Raw genomic sequence first — 20099 nt, 5'->3', positions numbered from 1 at the left:
AATATATTCACAAAATATGCCGGAACTCCATGAATTGTAAAGCCAGCATATAATCAACTTTATGACTAAAGTAGAATTTACGACACATTGATTTTAAGTTTTTGAAATTTATTTTTTTTATATATGCAATCGTTATTGTATCTTTTTATGCATTTTTTGTAAAACTATGAATTATAGTTTCGTTGGCTTGAAGTGTATTTTTTTTGATGGCAGCTGCTGCTCCCATTTGTGGCAGCAATTTGCCGTTTCTCGTGTGGCAGTCTGTAAATTTATTAGTGCGAAATGAGATAGACAGATAGAAAATGTATTTTATTTGCTTTCACAGAATAGCAAATACAAAGTGTACTCCATATCCGTAACTGTATCTGTATCTGATTATCCCCAAGAAGTTCGAAAAATGCTGATGACCATAAACGGGTTAAATGAGAAAATATTTGTTCAACTTATTTGCAAATTGCTTTGTAGTCATACCTCACATTTTCCCTGCTGCATAGAGATTTGCAAATAGCAAGCAAAATACACAAAAATAACTAAAAGCCAATTGCAATTGGCAAACAAAAAACCACCAACAGCAAAAACAAGCTAACAAAATAACCAACGAGTAAGGGTGTCTGTTTTCGCAGCCTTTTTGGCATTGTTTCGGTTTAGACGTTTTATTTTTTTTTGTTTTCTCGTTGCGTTTTGCTTGGCTTTGCCTCAAGTGTTTCTTCTCACTTTGCAAAATGCAAAGGAAAAGAAAAATGTTGCAGCTAATTTGCTTGTTCGGCTAGAAGGGGGAGGGGTGTGCAGAGCGCAACAAGCAAAAAGCCATTTCGCAATTTCAATTGTGCACGTCAAAGTGTTAAAAACGGCACGCGATTTATTGTACAAACGCACACAAGAAGAAAAACGCAGTTTTTAAAGTAAAATCTAATTGAAAATTTAATATATCATATGTACTAAAATGCAAGGTTTCCCAAACATCTGTTTTAATATATAATTATGTCTATACAAAACATTCCAGATGAGCCTAATTGTAAGAGTTTGTTTTAATACCTGTTCGTACTCCGATATATTACTTGCATTTCAGTGTATTGGGGCCATTAGCTTTTAGATGAGCTGAATAAGACTTTTTGTTCCAAGCAAGTCAAAGTTTTTAATTTTCTTTGGCATTTCGTTGATTTCTTTTTTTATTGATTTACTGCCTGCAATCGAGTGTGAAATTGTCATGCCCCCAAATAAATATTTGCTAAAATATGCCAACATGCCCGCATGGCTCTGTATTTTCGCGTTTATTCGCATTTAGTTCTTCATTTTTTCATCTCATTTTTTTAAGCGTTTTCCATGATTTATGCCAGCTTCATTAATCTGGGAAAAGGCGAAGGAGCAGCGCGGGTTTGAATGCTGTTTATCTTGCCATCGTTTCTTTTGGCGCTTTTAGCGCTAAGCACAAAACTGGATGTTGGAAAAATGAAATCAAATTGCCGTTCATTAATAAAGCCAAGAGTGCCAAGAGTGGCAAGTGTGTGTATCCATCGGATACCGCCTGTCAATAGAGCAAGTCTATGGAATTCAGCCTGTTTTCGTACTATACCTCTTTCGCTGGACTTAATCATTTGGAAGCGAGCCACAGCTGCCGACTTCAGTTTATGCCAATTGAAATGCAACTAATTTGTTGGCCCCCCTCATCCCGCCCCCCTTTTCCCACCAGTCGAGTTCGTAATTGTTGTTGCATGCCTATAAATTATGATAATTATTTAATGCAACCACAAAACGACAGTGGAAATAAATCGAAAAAATATAAAATAAAGTTGAAAAAAGCTATAGCTGAAAACTGAAATTGTCTGCAGATAGCCATGTCATATTAAGCAATTTATTGATGGAAAGAGACAGAAAGCGACGAACTATCTTATTTTTTCTCGATACCTACAATTATCACGCAAATGTCCATAATAATCATGTGGATAATGACTATTATATACATCAATCCATCTAAATGTGTGTGTACACGATAATCATGCCGAATACAAAAGGCAATTTACGTAAATTACACAAAAAAATCGCAGAAAATTAAACAATTTACAAAAGACAAGCCCCCCATTAATAAACATGAAATATTGTTGCGGCGAAACTTTTGTAATGAACCGAACCAACCAAAATCAACAATACAGGGAAAAAATTAAAATATATGGTAAAAAAAAATAAACGTGGGTACACAAAAAGCAGATAAACGAAAAATAAACTTAAAAAAACTGAGAAATGTATATGGCATAATCTTTTTATGGCCATAAAGCTTAAGCAGGCAGTCGGAATGTTTTTTTTTTCTTTTTGGGCTTGAGGTGTATGTTTGTTTAATTATTTAAGGCGAAATACATTCAGGTCTACAAAAAAACGGAGAGCGAAACTGAGCAGCTGCCAATTGCGGTGGTAATAGTTAATTATAAACTAGTATTTTTCCAGGATTATCGTCAATATCGGGAAGGTAAATACATAGTTTTCACAATTCCTGGCTAACTATTCACAAAACTAACCTCTCACATTTCCATACAATTTTCCTGCTTTGTGGAGGAGCACTCACTATAGAAGTCGAGGGCCCTCTCCGCAGTGAAACCATCCATATCGACCATAAAGTTATTTACATTTTCCCCAAGCGACAGCGACGAGGCGCGGCGAAGGGGCAAAAAATGAGTGGCGGTGGAGCTGCACACAGAAAAATAAATCAAGAAGAAAAAAAAAAAAAAAAAAGACAGCTCGCTGTGAGTTTCATTTGCGTTGCGGGGAAGCTAAAGCCGCCAAATAAAGAATCATAAAAGATATCAAAATAAATATGAGGCAGCCGAGGGGCCGCGGAGCCGAGGAAGCAGTTAAAGCTTCAGTAGCATTGGGCTCAGCAGGCGCTCTCATTGTTGTTCTTGTTGCTGTTGTTGTTGGTTGCAAATGCTTAGCTGGTATTTAGAGGGAAAAAATAAATAACCAAGAAGAACTCGAGTCGAAGTCGACGACGCGCCAGTCAAACAAATAAACTCGCCAAAAACGAGCCAGCTTGATGGACTGCGAACCTCACAGACCAAAACTTCTCCACCTACACCGCCTCTGATTTCTCTCTACTCTCCCCCTTCCCTTGCAAAACAACTGAAATCCGCCGCTAGGCAAATAAACCACAGAGTGAGTTTTATGGGACACACGAAAAAAATCTGAAAAACCTTTGCATGACCAATAGATGTGGTGCCTTTCGGCACGGATTATGACTGAAAAGATACAACCGTAACTAAAGATGATTTTTGTAGGCGCCGGAATTTCTCTACTCTTTCCCAACTAAAATTTATTCGATTTTTCGCTATTTTTGGCCACTAAATTGTCGGCGCGTGTGTCTGAATAAAACACAAAAAAAACCAAAACAATTTAACAACATATCAACTCAGATAAGACATAAACAAGTCAAAATCTACACGAGGTTTTTTTCCCGCCGCTGTTGTTATGGAAACTTTAGCTCGTTTATCAAATTGCGAGACAATTTTTGTATGTGCGCTCAATTAGCACGGGCTAATAAAGCTTAAAATAAATATGATATATATTCGTTTTGTTTAACTATTTTGTATGTTTCAATCGAGCTCTATTTTAATTTGAAAATTCAGTATAAAAACTGAACTGATTCAGTATTTAAATAAAGAACCATGTTTGATGGCCTAGGGAAAATAATGCAATAAATAATTGTTTGCTACCACTTATGTCAGCAGAAAAAGGCATCAATTTTGTAATTAGGAAATGTTCCGTTGCACAATGGAATTTCAGTTGATTTTTGCTCGTTTTTTGTTTACGTTGCCTGCAGCGGCTGCTTATCAGGCATTGTTTTCATTTCGTTTTATTTATACTGTGTCATAAAAAATAAATATTAATTGAGATTATCGCAATGTGATATTGCTATATTTACACGTTATAATTAATTGTTCTTATTTATTGAATATGCATAGCCCCTCAACCCCCTACCCTCTAGTCACAGTTTAAATTGAGTTATTTGCGCGGCGAGGAATAAATAAATACGCATGTATATGTTGCATAAAATTAAACGTGTTCAAATGACATTAAATGTGGTTTTTTATTGAGCTTTCATTTCGTCTCATTTTTGGCCTCTGCCCATCTGCCAAAACGGCGAAATATATAAAAATATGCAAATTGATATTGGCCGTGTGTGAGTATAATATAATTTATCTGCATGTTCGGGCCGCCCTGTGGCTGGCAGCATAAATTAATTATCAAAAGCATTCATTTACATGGCTGACTGCGCGATCCGACACCCGCTGGCAGGCGGCACCCCCTGCCCACCCATAGATACTGTATCTCACGGATACACAATACATGCACATACGATATGCTCAAGTGTGTGTACGTGTATGGACCCCCTCCCCTACTCCTCACCCCAACCGTTCCACAGGCCCAGAGTCAATTTAAAAAAACATCATCACAATCAATTTGCTTCGTTTCTCGTGATGGGAATTAAGTTTTTGTATATTTGTGTATCTCTCGCCTTTTGCCTCTGCATCATCGTCAGCTGTTGTTGTATTTTGTTTGGGGTTTTATTGTTTTTTTTTTTTGTCTTATTTGTATTGTTGTAGTTGGCCCACATTATCTAGTGAACGTTGAACGCTTTCGTGCCCCTGTTGTTGTAGTTTTATTGTTGTTCTTGCCTTCCTACATGTGTTTAGCGTGTTCAGAAATTTGCTTTTTTAATGACGCTCTTGTTGATTGCCGGCTATTTGTTATTAGCCCCCGGAGACCCCGCGAAGCCCCCTAAAAACCCCCATTGTGTCGGCTGCCCTTGTTTTTAGCTCATTTGCAAATTTCAGAATTTGCAAATTTAATGCAATTTATTAATAGTTCGAATTGCTTATTTATGGTTCGTTTCACTTGATTTAGTGGTGCAAGCATTTTCAGCCATTGTCATGATGACAGCAAATGGATTTAGATGAAGCCATATACACAAGTTTCACAATTTGGCTTTATTTCTGAGGTTCTGAAAATGTTAGAAGAATTTTGGGGATTTCATAGTATTTAAGTTCTCTACCCGTTTTATTAGTACCTAATAATTCGGAAACTATAACAGGAATTTGATTAATAGTACAACAATTTTTTCCTACAACTAAGTTTTACTATATAGTCTCAATGATTTAGTGTAATTTTGGTTTTTCTTTTCTTATCTTATCTGAAATAAGTTAAGTGCAAATAAATCACAGATTTAAACAGCGGTTTCTTTTTATTCTAAGCGCATAAAACGGGTTTTAAATTAAGTACCACTTAGTTCTATTATCAATAAGATAATGCATTTGGGAATTGTGTAAGCAAATAACAAGCTTCTAGCTTGTTCTTTTTTTGTATTAAATGAAATAAATAGAATCAATTCCAATCGAATTCAGTGAAATTAAAAGGTTTCAATTCAATTTGCACACAGTATTCCCTTGACTATTGCTTGTCAGAGCTGAGAAAACGGAATATAATCCATTTTCACAGTGCTGGAACTGAAACTGAATTGAACTTAGCTGAACCGAGCTGAGCTGAAATTGAAATTGCAAACTTCGAGCTCGATGCTAATTCGCATGGGCGGACAGATAGGCAGTTAGACAGGCGGAAAGTCAGACGGACAGACGGGACGGAGGGGTCGGGGGCGGAAACGAACCAACTGACTTGCAAACGAAGCAACGTTTGTCACTGTCGGGGCGTTTTATGAAAATTGAACAAATCAATTAAGTCTAATCGTGCTTTGCCTTTGGGTGGGGCCCCAGTAGTCGGGGGCTCTGGCATTTGTTTGGCCCCCTCGACAGACAAATGGACATATAAATGTCTGCATACGGGGGCCAATGCCAGATTGCCATGGCTTTTCTGTAACTACTGCTCGCTAAAAGCGAAAAGAACATAAATAATATATGTACGAAGCTTTGTAGCAAAAGTAGTAACAACAACAACAACAGCGCCGGGGCACATGCTACAAATTATGAACACTGTAATTATATTCGTATAATATTTTGTCAGCCAATTGACACATTTGCTGTGGGTGCAAAAGAGCAGGCTTATGTGTGCTGAAAAGAGATGGAGCGACGGGCAATTACGCTGGAGCTCTCGGCTAAAGTCGGTTAACGTGGCTCTTGGCTGCAATTGCTGGCCGCCATCTGCGGCAGTTGCGGTTACCGTGGGGCAAGTGCGGCACTGCACAGTTGGGCAAAGTGAAGTATGTTCGAAAAACCAACAAAATGTGCCTCTATTGAATCAATTAGGCTGAAATTTTCTTATTTAATAGAAGTATTAATATATCATAAGAAAATGGAAGTGAAAGAATAACAAAGAAAGTCGTACTACACTCTTTATCTTTATCTCGACTTGCCAGCTTAGTTGGCACTGTGACACTTTAAAGTTCTTTTGGCCGAATATCAACTGTATCTGACGGGTTGGCTGACTAACTTGGCTGGCAACTTTTAGCGGCGCACAGTGTGACAAATTAATACGTATGTATGTATGTAGGAATATGAGTGTGCTTCCATGTTCCCCGGCTCGTTTCCATATCTGTGTACATGCAGTTCTACACACAAACTCGGCTCGGTTCAGTTTGGCTCGTTCGCTGCTACTGCTGCTGCTGGTGCTAATGACCGTAACTAAGTTGGCGTCACGATTGTGTGCGCCACTGGAAGCCAGATTCCCCACCCCCTTTCCACCACCCCCCTTCATGCTACCCTTCTCCCGGGCACTATGAAGCCCCCTTGTGCGGTTTACTTTGTACCGGCCATTTGTGTAAAATATTTTAGTGTTATGGCCGGGCCAAGAGAGCGCTGCCTAATAGTCGCTTAATTGTATCTGCGTGTGCGTATCTGTAGCTGTGTGTATCGCCCAGTGTATCTATGCATTTATGACTAAACAGTTGTTTAAATAAACACTTTTGGCATGTTTACCCGAAATGCGTCTGCAATGTTTACTTAATTAAATCGAAAAATGAGCAAACAAAACGAAACGATAAACGCAAACAACAACCCTATGCTCTGTCTCAAACGATATAAACTTAAATTTAAATAAGCTTCAGATAAGGCAACGGAGATTTTGCTTCCGGAATTAGTAGAGTAGTAGAATTAGTAGTAGTAGTAGAATTTGAATTTGCACAGATAAGCTGAATAATGAAGTCGAAATGCTCGTTAAGTAAATGTATTTTTTTATGGCACATAATTTATGGCCAAATGGATAGTTGAGAAGTGAAAGATTTGCACAGTAAAGCTTATATTAGTTGAAACCTAGTAGGTATTTAGTAAAACCATCTATTAAAGTAGTTGTCATTGTGCTTTTTTGTGAAGTATTGTTGATATATTTGAAAAGGAAAATAAGTGAAAAATTTTAAACTTTTCCGCACTTCCATTTTATCAGACATATGGGACACACACACTCATAAACCCGATATTCATTTTCATAATTCGAGTAAATGCAAAACACGCCCAGTGCCTCCCCCTTTCCCCACCGTCGCCCCACCAACACCCCCACCCCCCTCGCACCGTACCGCTCCCCCGTTTTGTTTATCGCTCATCGTTCGGCTTCTCGTTCGCCGTGCGCGCTGTTTGGCATTCGGTTCGCTTGACGCGTCGCCGCAGGCTTCATTAGGTGAGCGTGATTCCGATTCGCATTTCCATTTCGACAACGATTCCCATGCCCCCCGCTGCACCGCCACCGCCCCTCCTCCTGCCCCTCCCCCAACGCCCTCTTCTTGATGACCCGCGAATTCCGCTTGTCTTCCCACATTACGCTTGCAAAACGAAATTCCATTCCATTGGTGCCGAACAAAAACCCAAATTAAATCCACTTCAATAAATCTCAAAAAGGTAACAAACAAAACAAAAAGAAACAAAAACCAAGCACACCACCAGGCCTGTCAATTTTCTAATCGCCCGAAATAACAACAAAAAAACTCCATTTAATTACAAATCGGCTTAGATTGAAACGCCTTAATTGGCATTAGCTCGAAAAAAAATGTGTACACGAAATACTTGTGTTAAACGCGGCAGCGGTAAGTGGCAAGCGGTAATTAATCAAACTGGAAATCAATTTAGGCTCATGCTCTTTCGTTCCCACTCTTGATTTCTCTCTTTCTGGCGCTACCGCTATCTGTGCTGTGCGAGCAAGAGAGAAAGTGTGGAGTATCTTTGAGATGGGTAAGCTTAAACAATAGAGATTTTATTGCGTCTAAAGGTTGGCCATTTGCTTATGAACCCCATAATTAATGTAAATTAAATAAGTTAATTACTGTAACTTACCTTTTTATAAATCCAAAATAGTCGCAATTTCTGCTCTGGATATGCGCGTTCCCGATTTATAGACAGCATCCAAAAATGAAGAGAGGGCGCGGGGGTCGGGTGGCAATGAGCAGTGGGTGGCGATGGGCAGGTGATGATTCCTTGGCTTGTTGGCCTGCTCGCACCCACAGTGAGCGACTGTCGTGGGGAGGGGTTGGGGGTGAGAGTGAGAGAGCACGCGAGAGGGCGTAATAATCCACAAAAGAAACTCCCAAACTCCCAGCTCCCGGAGCTAACGGAAGGTGAAATGCAAATCCGCAAAATTTTCCTAGCAGCGCAATCTCAGGAATTATTTTCCATTTATGTAAGAGCGAGAAAGAGAGAGAGAGTCAAACTTGGCTTTTCCTTCTGCTTTTCACTGCTTCTGCTGGATTCTTTTGCTGCTGCTTCTTCTTTTTTGCTTGTTTTTCACTTCTTTGACACTTTTTGCATTTGCTTCTCTTTTCTATTTTTCTTTTTTTGCGACAAATGTATGAACTTTTTTATGAGGTTAGTTGTTGTTTTTTCTTTATTTCTCTACAAATACACGAAAAAACGGCACTTTGAGTAAGGCGAGGGAGGGAGACAGCGAGAGAGGGAGCGCGTGTCCAAGCTCTGTTGCCTTTGCCTTCTCTCCGCATGTACATATGTATTTGGCAGAACAGAAGCTGCTCCACCGCACATATACACGTGTACATGCATAGCCAGAGAGGCGGTGAACAGAGCTTGGGGCAAAAAAAAAAAAATACACGGGGGAGTTGTTGCACGACAGAGATACGGTGAGCGAGGTCGGGGGAGGAGGACACGAAGAGAGACTAAACGACCGACGGACTGACGCGACGCGACTTCACCTTGCACACGCGCGGAAATTGGCGAGAGCGACAAAGCGACGACGAGTTCGTCGTTTGTCGGCGTTCTTTTACCGCAATGTTTGTGCGAAACATAAAAAAGCTTTGCACATACACAGCGGCTGGGAGTGCGAGCGAGAGACAGAGAGAGCGAGAGAGAGCGCAATACACACACACACACACACACAAACACATGCAGTGGCTGTATAGTAATTTTATTCCGGTACTATTCAACTGATGAAGCTTCTGTTGCTGTTGTTGTTATTGGCAGCAACATATTGCCAGTGCCACACTCTCATTTTGGTTCGTCTCCTTTTCCTTTCTTTTTTTACTACTACTTTTTAGTAGTTTTCTTTTCCTTTTTTTCTTTTTTGGTGATGATGATTACGCTGCTCTTTTAACACACAGAGATACACATACAAACGCACGCACAAGTCAGGCCCAAGTGGGTAATTTGTTTTATGAGTAGCGGCAAATAGCACTTGTGTATGATTGTCGCTCTCCTCCTTCTTCTCCTCGTTGCTGTTGTTACTCTTCTCTTTTCTTTTTTTTTCTGTTGTGAATGACAGACAGCGACGAGTAATAATTTTTAATGCGTTTTTGGCATTGCTACGTTGCTTTGGGTTAATTGCTTAAAACGCGACGAAACACTAAATCACGCACACACAGATACGCGGTACGACCGGAGAGCGAGAGGCCAACAACACTTTTTATTTTGTTGTCGAGTTGAATTAAATTAAATGCACATGAGAAAATCACACTAAGGAACAGCTTTGCTTACTTCTTTTCCACAGACCCTAGTCCTTCTTTCTTGTTGTTTTTAGGTTGTTGTTTTTGTTAATTAAAGATAGAACCTGATCCGCTCAGTGTTTTTTATGTTTTTGTTTGGCGACAGCGTTTTATCCGTGCTGTCCGAACGAACCGAAGGAGCAACGCGTACAAAAGCGCATAAATTGAGAGGCGAGAGTTGGCTAGCAACGCGCAGGGTTGTCGGGTATATGTAGGAAAATAACAAATACATTTTACTCATTATTTTGTTTTAAAAGGGTTGTTGTATTTATAAGATAGCTTCTCCAATATTACTACGTCAATTTCAAACACTGAATACGCAATAAAGTTGCCAATTGCTAATAATAAACGTAATATACTTTTTAATATTTTTAGCGGCCTGACAACCCTGCGGCATTTTCTACACACACATTCACTCCTTACATCGCACACACTGGCATTCCCATGCACATACACAAACGGCCTCTGAGCGGCATTTCTTTAATGGCGGCTTTTTCGCTCTCGCTCGTGCGCTCTTTAGTGTGCTCTCCCGCTCTCTTGCTCTGCCGACGCCATATTGCATATGACATATATATATATTGCGCAGTTACGTATGTTCATCTCTTTCCAATTTGTTTACAGTGCCGTCGTGTGGTCTCTCACTTGTCCGCTGTTGTTGTTTGTGTTATTGCGTTTGTTGCTCTTGTTATTGCTATGCCTCTGCAAATTGTTTTTGGTGGGGTCCTGAGGATTGATTACTGATTGGCATGTCGTTCGCCTATAGTCAGTTGCCTTTTGTTGTAGTTGTTCTTCCTTTCCGTTTGCTCCTTCTTATTGTCTTTCACCTTCTCACCACACGCACGCTGGCAAACACACGCACACACCTCACCGCCACCGCCACCTTCACCGCCTCCTCGTCCTGCGACCGTTTTCTCCTTGTTTCTTCTTTTTTGTTGGTGGGCGGTGGTTGGGGGAGTAGCATATAATGACATAATGAGATTTATTAGGCGCAAAATAAAGCCATAATGTTCCATTTGACCTTTGTGTAACTTTGACAGTGGTAACTCTCGCCTTCCTGTGCCACCGGCTTATTATTATGGTTATTATGTATAAATATACATACATACATACATATGTATAGATTTACATATTTAGGGAGAAAAGCAGAGCATGGGCATTTTCAATTCGTCATCAGCATTTTGAATGTTGCCTTTGGCACTCGTCGAAGCAAAAGACAAATAAATTCCACTTTGCCTAAGTTTCTGATCAGGAGCGCCTAGTCTAGGCTGGTACAATTATATTTGTTCAAATATTTGCTTAATTAGGCTGTTTGTTACATTTGAAATGCCAAGAAATAATTGCATGCATTTGCACCACAATTACCGAAATAAGTGTTGCCTACTTATAGGCGTGATGCGTAATAAATTTGCAGTCGCCTTTTAGGAGCCATGTGCACTGTTCTCTGTTGCCCAATGATATCATCTAAATATGGAATCCTTAAAATCCCTTTAAAATACATATTGTAGCCATGATTTTGTTAGTAACCTTATCGGCTCCTCTTTAAATCCAGCCCTGTTTCATAATATTTTCATCCTTTTCCTGGCGAGCGAAGACGGCTTCGACGCTTTTCGCTGGCATTTCCTTTGCCGGAAAACTTGTTTGTGCTGCTGCAACCAAATATACTTGGGCAAAGTGTTTGCTCCTTGTTTTTCCATTGGCATTCGTGCACGCTCTCTCAATTTTATTGCTGTGATTGTGATTTCTAGTTGGATTTGACTATGCACGCACACTCACATCGAAGGCATTTGGGGAATTGATATCCTTGTGCGCTTTTTGCAAGAGTTCAAATATTTTTCATTTTATTGCTGACACACAAACACAGGACACAGTTCAGGAAGTGGGCGCCGAGAAAGGGGGGTGTGTGTGCGGGAAGGACACGCACGTCCTGGGCCCAAGGGTGCTCAGGCAAACAACATTTGTCAATGCTGGCAATATTTCACTCCGGAATGGTCCGTTGCCAGTGGATGCCCTCAGTTTACGGCTCAGTGCCTGGCCAAAGGACGAGAGGACCTCAAAAAGCCTCACAAATCCTGCTACACTTGCGGGCACAAAATGTTGCCTACTCTACACCATCTCTACTATTAGAATATTACATTCATATTACTTATAATAATCATTATTTTTTGGGACATTATTTTCACCTTAAGGTTGTACCAAATAAATATTTGAAGACACACTTTTAAACAAAATTAAATTGGCAATTTGCTGCCAGTCACTGTAGTGTGTTGCCTGCCCAAAATGAAAATAATCCCCAAGGGGCGTTTGTTTGTATGCGTTGCTGGCCAAAAATGTTGCACATCGATTGAGCCATACATTCTCGTAAATGCATATGTATGTATATCTACATTGTATATCCTGCCGCCCGCACCGAGCAAATTATGTAATTATGTGCGTTGAAAAGTTGGGCAAATAAATAGAATTCGAATGGGAATGCTAATGAAGCCATTATTATTTTATGCGCTATTTAAACAAGACCGCCACCTTCCTCCTCCTCTCCCACCCGCCAAGGACACTGTATGAATAATAAAAGGGCGCCACTTCAGCTGGCGGATAAATAAATATTAATGCCAACATATTCGGAACAAAAACTCATCCTTGAGCCGGTCACTCCGATGGACGGACGGGTGGAAAATGTGAAAAACGAAATGAAAAGCGTTGCGCTCTGTGATTTTGACAGTGCCCATTCCCCGTTTTTGCCACATTTTGTTGCAAAATATGATTTCATTGTGCTCAAATTGAATTAAATTCTTGGAGTGTGACGTGCACACCCTCGAATTCGCTCCCGCTGAAAAACCCCCGCCAAAAATTCCCAGCTGCCACGACTCTATCTCCATCGCTCTATCTCTGTTTTTTCGCCGTCCCTCTTTTTTTTCGGACGCCGTCTCTTTCTGCTTGGGTATTTTCCCTTTGGTAGCTTTCTGAACGGAAGCGGATATTTTCAACGCGCCATTGTTATTTTTTGAGTGCGGGAAATTGTTCGCCCCAGCTTTTCTTCTCGTCCTCTCTCCTTTCCATTCCATTCCCTGCGCTTCTCCCTTTCTCCGGGTGAAAGCAAACGAAGCGAGGGACCGACCAAAGCGTCGTCCTTTTTGCTGGCGCTACCTTCTCCCTCTCTTTCGCTCTGCACACTGCTGTCTCTTTCGTTTTATCTGTGCTTGCATTGCGAGAAATTTGAATGCCCATAAAACCGCTCAATATGTGGTTTATACTTAACGAGGGAGTTGGTTATTAAATATTTATTATCAATATGTTTTTGAGTGCTACTCCACATTTTTTCAATTCAAAATAATGCTGAAGCACCTAATAATTTCCTTCTAAGCTTCGGTTTAGTTTTTCAAAATAAATTTATATAATTTTTTAAAAAAGTAAACAAATTTTATTGCAAGTTACTTGAGCTTAGAAAATGTTCATTAATTTTTGAATCCTAGTATTTCGCACTGTGTGCGTCTCTCATCCGCTTCATGCTTATCATTGTGCTGAGCTTCATCGTCCTTTTGCACCGCCCCTCTGCCCCTTGCCCTCTGGCCAACGAACGCCGCCCCCTGCTGCCACGCCTTGTCGACAGCTTTGTTTGTGTTGTAAATATAATTTTACGACTCTGCCTCTGCCAGACTCGACTTCTCCCCCCCGGCGACTGTCAGTCATTTCGTCAGTTGGTCTGTCCTTTGGATGGGTTTCCCATACCACCCAAACCACCCAACCACCCGGCCATCGGACCAGCCACCCACCCACCTCAACCACTCACCCACTCGGCCACCCAACCACCCATATCCACCCCTGGCTTTCCCTTTGCCCTTCATCAACTGTCGCTGCTTTTTGTCTGTCGCTTTTTCTCCCCCACTTAACATTTTATTAAGCGAAAATGCTTGTGCCGTAAAATGTGCGCTTACATGTTTGCCCGCCCACCAGCTCCACCCCTCTTTTCCCGCTTTTCCTCGCTTTTCCTCGCTTTTCCTCGCTTTTCCCCCTTTCCACCCCGCTCGCCGTCCTTCTTGGGCACGCACCCTTGGGCTGCTCTGCCGCAGTCATCGTCGTCATTTTCATTTCCTGTGGTCGTATTTATGCTTTTTATTTGAATTGATTTTATTTCGTTGCCTTTTCCATTTTCCATGTGGCGTGAGCCCAGCTTATCCTTGTGTTTCCCCCCTTCACGCCCCTCGTCGGCCTAATGGTTTGGGTGACTGCGGGGTTGTAAGTATGATTGTGTGTGTGTGTATTGTGTAGTTAATACGTTGATTTCATTTTTATTTTTATGATCCCTTTGCCACTTTAATGTTAATTTTATGACACTGATGTTGATGATGCTCAAAACTGGCGCAAACTAAGGGCTTGACACCGGCTATAAATACTTGTGCTGGTTGAAGGATGATACATTGAGCTGAATAAGCGTATATCTATGAGATATTTGTCAAAATACAGATTTTATTTGGTGCTGTGTAAGGTCTTTTGAAATATAATATAACAAGAGCTATTACTAGTATCTACAACATTGGAACATACATAAGCAAGCTTGAATTCGAGCTTGAAAATTTAAATATTAAATATAGGGTGTGTAATTCTAAATTTAAATATTAATTATACAGTGTGTAATTTTATACTGAAATATTAAGTATACAGCATATAATTCGATGCATTAAACTTGTAGTTGCAACTGTTCTTTTCACTTTGGCCTACACGTGTAAGTGGCTACACTTATATCTGACATTTGTAGCAAATTGTAGCTTTGCATTCCAACCGTCGTGTGCAGGAATAACTGGAAATGGTCTGCTCAAATTTACACATCCGATACAATAATTTTCCCACCTCATCCGCATCCCCGAACTTGATGGCAGTGGACACGCTAGTTGTGACTGGCCTAATTGCCGCTTCGCTTTTCACGGCCAACAGCTCGGCGGTCTTGGGGGCTTTTCGATTGGGGCTTTTGGCTTGAGGCTAGGGGGGAGGGTAGGGGGGCTTGGGGCAACACGTTAATGGCCAGGCGTACGCATAAAATCAACAATTACATGGCACAAAGCAGACCACAAGTTCTGTGGCAGGCAGACGCACCGACTTGCCAACTTGCCACATCATGACAGGCTTATGGCCAACGGAGCGACGCTAATTTTCTACGGGGGTTTTGGGGCAGGGGCAGCTCTTTGGTGGACCTGAAATGGCAGGGGGAAGGGGGGCTAGCACCACTTAGTGTAGAAAACACACTGCTGGCTACTGATTGGCCACACAGAGATGGCAACGTGATAGGTGGTGCCAGCAACTTTTAGTTAACGTAAAGTATCTCTTTCTTAAACACTGCGAGCAGTAAGCTTTCCTTTGTATTGTTTACAAACTTGAGTAGCTAGTCATGAATATATAGATACGTATACTTCTAAATGAAGTTATAAGACTGAGACAGCCTTAAAGAAAGTCAAGTTTAGCCTTTGTAAGTAGAAGTCCTTGAATGGCTTTCGCAAATTGAATTAAAGTGGAATCAAAAGGAGTGACAGCATTCACCAAATAAATAGTCTTGAAAGGGAAATCACTATATTTCCCCTTTTTCCATTCACAAAAGATATTCCATCACCATGGATTTTCTGTGAAATATAAACCAACCCCGTTTTGTAAGCCGCCTCGTGAGCCACCCCCATTTCATTTGTGCCACCCACTGAACCACTGGGAAAACGTGGCTCTCAGCGGGTCCAGGGCAAACTATCAAAGTCAACGTCAACTTGAGCTAAAAACTTTTGGGGCAGTTTTGCATTGTTTTATAATCAACTTGCACATAATTTATATGCACGAAAGTTGGTCAGAGCCACAGTCGACGTTTGCTTGTCGGTTTGTCTTATAAAAGGCAACCACAATGAGCAAAGGTTAACCAAGACACACAGCAGCGGCAAGGAGGACACACACACACAAACATATATATATATATTCACATGCCACATGCCACATACTCGTACCGCATACCCACGCATTGTGTTGTAAAACTAATCTCAACAAATTATCTTTCTAGCATTCAGACTTTTGTGCACTGCCTACATTCGGGAATAAGAGGGTGAAAGTCGCAGAGAAATTTTGGGAACTTTTCACAGGCAGTGGGGAAAGTTTTCGGTGCAGAAAGTTGATGCGATTATGATTTTCAATTTTCAGCAGTCAACGCCGAAAAGCGAGAATGGACATCATAAAGTCCTGCCGACGTCGGTGATGCTGAAGCAAAGTGGAAATGTGGAGACGAGGGAAATGTGGAAATGTGAAAATGCCAGCCGAACAAACACAGCCACAGGCGCAGATGAAAGAGAGCAGAGAGCTACACAAAATGTGATAGATGGATAATGTCCTGGCGGGGAGCTTTATGCGAGGGGTGCAAGTGTAAGGGGCAGTCTCTCTCTGCTTGCGGCCACCGACAATAAATTGAGTTTTGCCCATCCAAGTCCAAGTCCAACTCCAAGACCAAGACCAGGCCAAAAAGCGCCAGCTGTTCCACTCCCAAACTCCCAAAATCCCGAGCTACCGAGCGAACAGTAGCTGCAAATCCCCAGCTCAGTTATAACATTTATCGTTGTGCAAACTGCCAGCAGCAGCCGTAGAAGTTGTCCGTTCCAAGGGATAAGGATGCACACAATGTCGAAGGAAAGTCCACCCATGTGGATACACGGCGAAAAATTCAGGAGCTGCAGTTCCATAAATATTGTGCCCACTTTCAGGTATAAAAATCCGACTAAGACATGCTTTAGTTAACCAATAACACGTTCTAGTAACTTGCTTTCAAACATTTTTATTTCCTAAGTACAAAATAACAAATTTGTTTTCAGTGTCTTTGTTTTAGTGTTCAAATAAAAGGCGTCACTGCACAGTGGCTGGCAGAGGGGAAGGATTGGGCAGGACAAATAGAAAGGTAATGAAAATGGAATGGTAAGTACAGTGGATGCTCTCTTATAAAATAAAATATAAGTTATGTGTATTTCACGAACAATAATAGGGAATAATAATAATTTGAAACAATTCTTTTATTACTAATTACAAACCAATTCATGTTTAAAGATTTTATAAGTAATTTTTATTCATTTAGCTGCCACCGTGCTTGTCCACACATTTTGTATGTCTATTCCGGTTTCACGAATCGAAATAAAAAACCATTTTGTTCACATATTTCGTTTGATTTATACCAAAACAGCACGCTTTATGTTCCTTTTATTTTTTTGTTTTCCTTATTGTGTTTGTTGTTCTGTCTGTGTCGAAAAAAAATCACATCTCGTGCGGCTCGTTTATTTTTCATTCCTGTTCAAATTATATTGTTGGCCAACAAAAGCAAGCCCGTTTGGCATACTCGTTGATTTCAGTTTCAGTCCTGTTTTGTTTGACTGACAGCGACACCAGCCACATACCAGCAGACCCATCCCCAAGTCCCCAGCATACGACCCAAGGGAACCCATCCAACCATTCCACCATCCCGTCATCCGAACATCCAAACATTCAAGCATCCAAGTATCCGAGCATCAACATTAACGCGCTCCGTTGCCGCTCACCCATAATCCTTTCAATTTTTAAATCATTTTTTATCCCGACCTTTCTCGTTTGCCTTTTTTTGCGACCATTTTATGCAGTCGGTTGTGCCACGACCCTTGCCGCAAATATTTATGAAATGAATACGCTCGCATTCCCGGCGCTACTCTGATTGATGCCCACTGATGATGGCCAATGAGGAGCAGGAGACATGGGTTCGCTGGACAGTCGGATGGGTGGATGGGTGGATGGATGGATGAGTGGATGGGATGATGGCTGGGCCCATTCGAAATCACTTTGCAGCTGAACCAATCGACCGGCATCGTCTAACGACAATGACATGTTTATCCAGGCGGCATTCCAAGCCGATCATTTACACCTTTGCATCCCTCCAATTCGCAATTTCATCAATTACAGCATTTAATCAACTCGTTAAGCCAGCTCCAATGAGCACAAGCCCTCTGTGCGCCACCTGTCGATAACCCAAAGGGTAACCGGACACTGAGCGAAATAATTGCTGTTGAAAAATATGTAAAAATACATACGTTTAATAACCCAAGCTAGATATGCATGGTTAGTTATCTGCTTATCACTTTTATTGAATAGTTTTTGAGCTTAAACTCATAGATTAACATAAAAAATAAATATTACAAAAAAAATGTTCATAAGTTCTGGATAAAATGTATTTTAGCATATTACTTTGTTATCTACGAATGACCTGAAACAAGTAATAACACACTTCCTCTTGCAATAAGAAATACTGCGACTAATCAAATATATTATATTAAGGGACATATAAATGTTGAAACTGCTTGTGAATACATGGGATTTTCTCTCACTGCAGCAGCCTGCAGAGAAGTGGGGGCGTTTTGGGGCGTTCTGCGAGTCGGTGAGGTAATTACGAAAATGAAATCAGTCCGAGGTAAGCTGCATAATGCAGGCGCCCAAGGGCGGTGGTCCTGCAAAATTGAATGACCAGTTGATCGGCCTTGGGAGGGTGGTGTCGGTGATGATGGTGATGGTGGTGATGGTGGTGATGGTGGTGATGGTGGTGATGGTGGTGATGGTGGTGGTGGCGGTGGTACTCTTGGTGGATGTGGAAATTGCGATGGGCTGCCTCAGGGGCGTGGCTGGGCAATTGTTTACCGACCCCCTTCAGTGGTATTGCTGGCCACATGTCCTGCTCCTCGAATCCGGCCGAAAAGTTTCGGGCACATTCTGTGTTTGACAAAATTTGATTTTCTCATGGGGAGGAAGTTCGATGTGCGTAATTAGGTTGCAATGACATTTGCTGGAATAAATGAGAAAATGGTATTTCGTTGGGTGAAGCTAAACTACGTAAGAGCATGTTATTGCATATTATCTTTTTTTTAACACACATGAAAAAGTTGATCAGTGTAAATATTATAGGGTTTATGACATTTAATATTTACGCTACGATTTCGTATCAACGCAAACATTCCATTGCATACAGAAGAACGTTGAGGGAATATAAACAATTGGTAGTACAAAGCATTAAAAAATTGTTCATCATCAAATCGCTATAATTATGGAAAAAGTCATGATGCAAAGCCACTTTCAGTCGGTGTGCTGATATTAAAAATCATTCAAATAAAGGAATGAAAACGCGTACGAAAAATGTGCATGTGCAACTGTGCGTATGCGCAATGTGCCGTCGGCAAGCAAAACGAACAAACGGGCGAAATGAATGTAATTATTAAAAATTGAGTCCTTATCGGTTGCACACTTGAAAAATTCAATTAAATTTTTCATACCTCGAAAACGAAATTAATCAAAGCTCCTGCAAAAAGAAAAACATTCATATTACGGACAAAGGGAGTGGCAAAGATCTATCAAGTGTTTGATTCCTTTCATGCTCCACTTGATATTTTTGCGCACCAATTTCGTTCTAGCCAAAACTCAATTTCCGCTGAATTAAATCAAAGACTAGAAGGACGAAGAGTTTCTGTGCCCGATAAAAAAATCGTTTGCCGGTAACAACGGTCTGAGCAAATAAAAATCAAATTTAAAGCATTGAGAAACCCATCAGAAAACCGTGACTTTCTACCTCAAAAAAACAGGCCGAAAAAGTCGGTTAGGGATTGGATTGTTTGCCACTCACCACCCACTCCCCCCCTTCCCACACACACACACAAACAACACTCACATACAACTAAATGTCGCAATTTTACGAGTCAATATAAAGGTGCCTGGGGAGTCATTTACAGGCGCACAGCGGTTTGCCTTCGCTCGGTTTTCTTTGGCAATAAAACATCTCACAAAGGACACGGGTCACAGGACACAGGAAACAGGACACGCGGAAAGCGGTTCGTGGAAATGCCTTTGCCGCAAGGAAAAACGAGAAAAACACGTGTTCGAAAGGCATGGTTCCGGGTAAAGCCAAATATGATGGCAATTTTTATGCCTTTTTGTTGAAATATTTCCACCAATGAGGCATAAAACAGAAGCCAAAACGGAACTTTCCTCGGGACCCCCAGAAATGATTTACGATCCAGTCTTGAGTTTACGACAAATTTACGAGAACATTGCAATTTGGCCATTATTAATTTAGTACACTGAAGCAGCCAGGACACAAAGAACAATGCCTTAAGCTCCTGTCTTTCACTTTTTAAAAGGAGATTTTTAAACAGAAAATCGGTGACACTTTAGC

The 20099-nt window shown here is 41.0% G+C and overlaps 1 long non-coding RNA gene across 1 annotated transcript; it reads left to right on the top strand.

Moving 5' to 3' along the window:
- Nucleotides 1-567: 567 nt before the first annotated feature.
- Nucleotides 568-18228, top strand: LOC120321122. The gene is made up of 4 exons (XR_005560689.1): nt 568-8011; nt 15939-16629; nt 16738-16820; nt 17530-18228. It is a non-coding gene; the product is annotated as an uncharacterized LOC120321122 (long non-coding RNA).
- The last annotated feature ends 1871 nt before the right edge of the window (nt 18229-20099 follow it).

This window comes from Drosophila yakuba, chromosome 2R, assembly GCF_016746365.2.
Source record: "Drosophila yakuba strain Tai18E2 chromosome 2R, Prin_Dyak_Tai18E2_2.1, whole genome shotgun sequence".
NCBI lineage: Eukaryota > Metazoa > Arthropoda > Insecta > Diptera > Drosophilidae > Drosophila > Drosophila yakuba.
The sequence above is the reverse complement of the archived record's forward strand: the minus strand, read 5'-3'. Positions and strand labels throughout refer to the sequence as shown.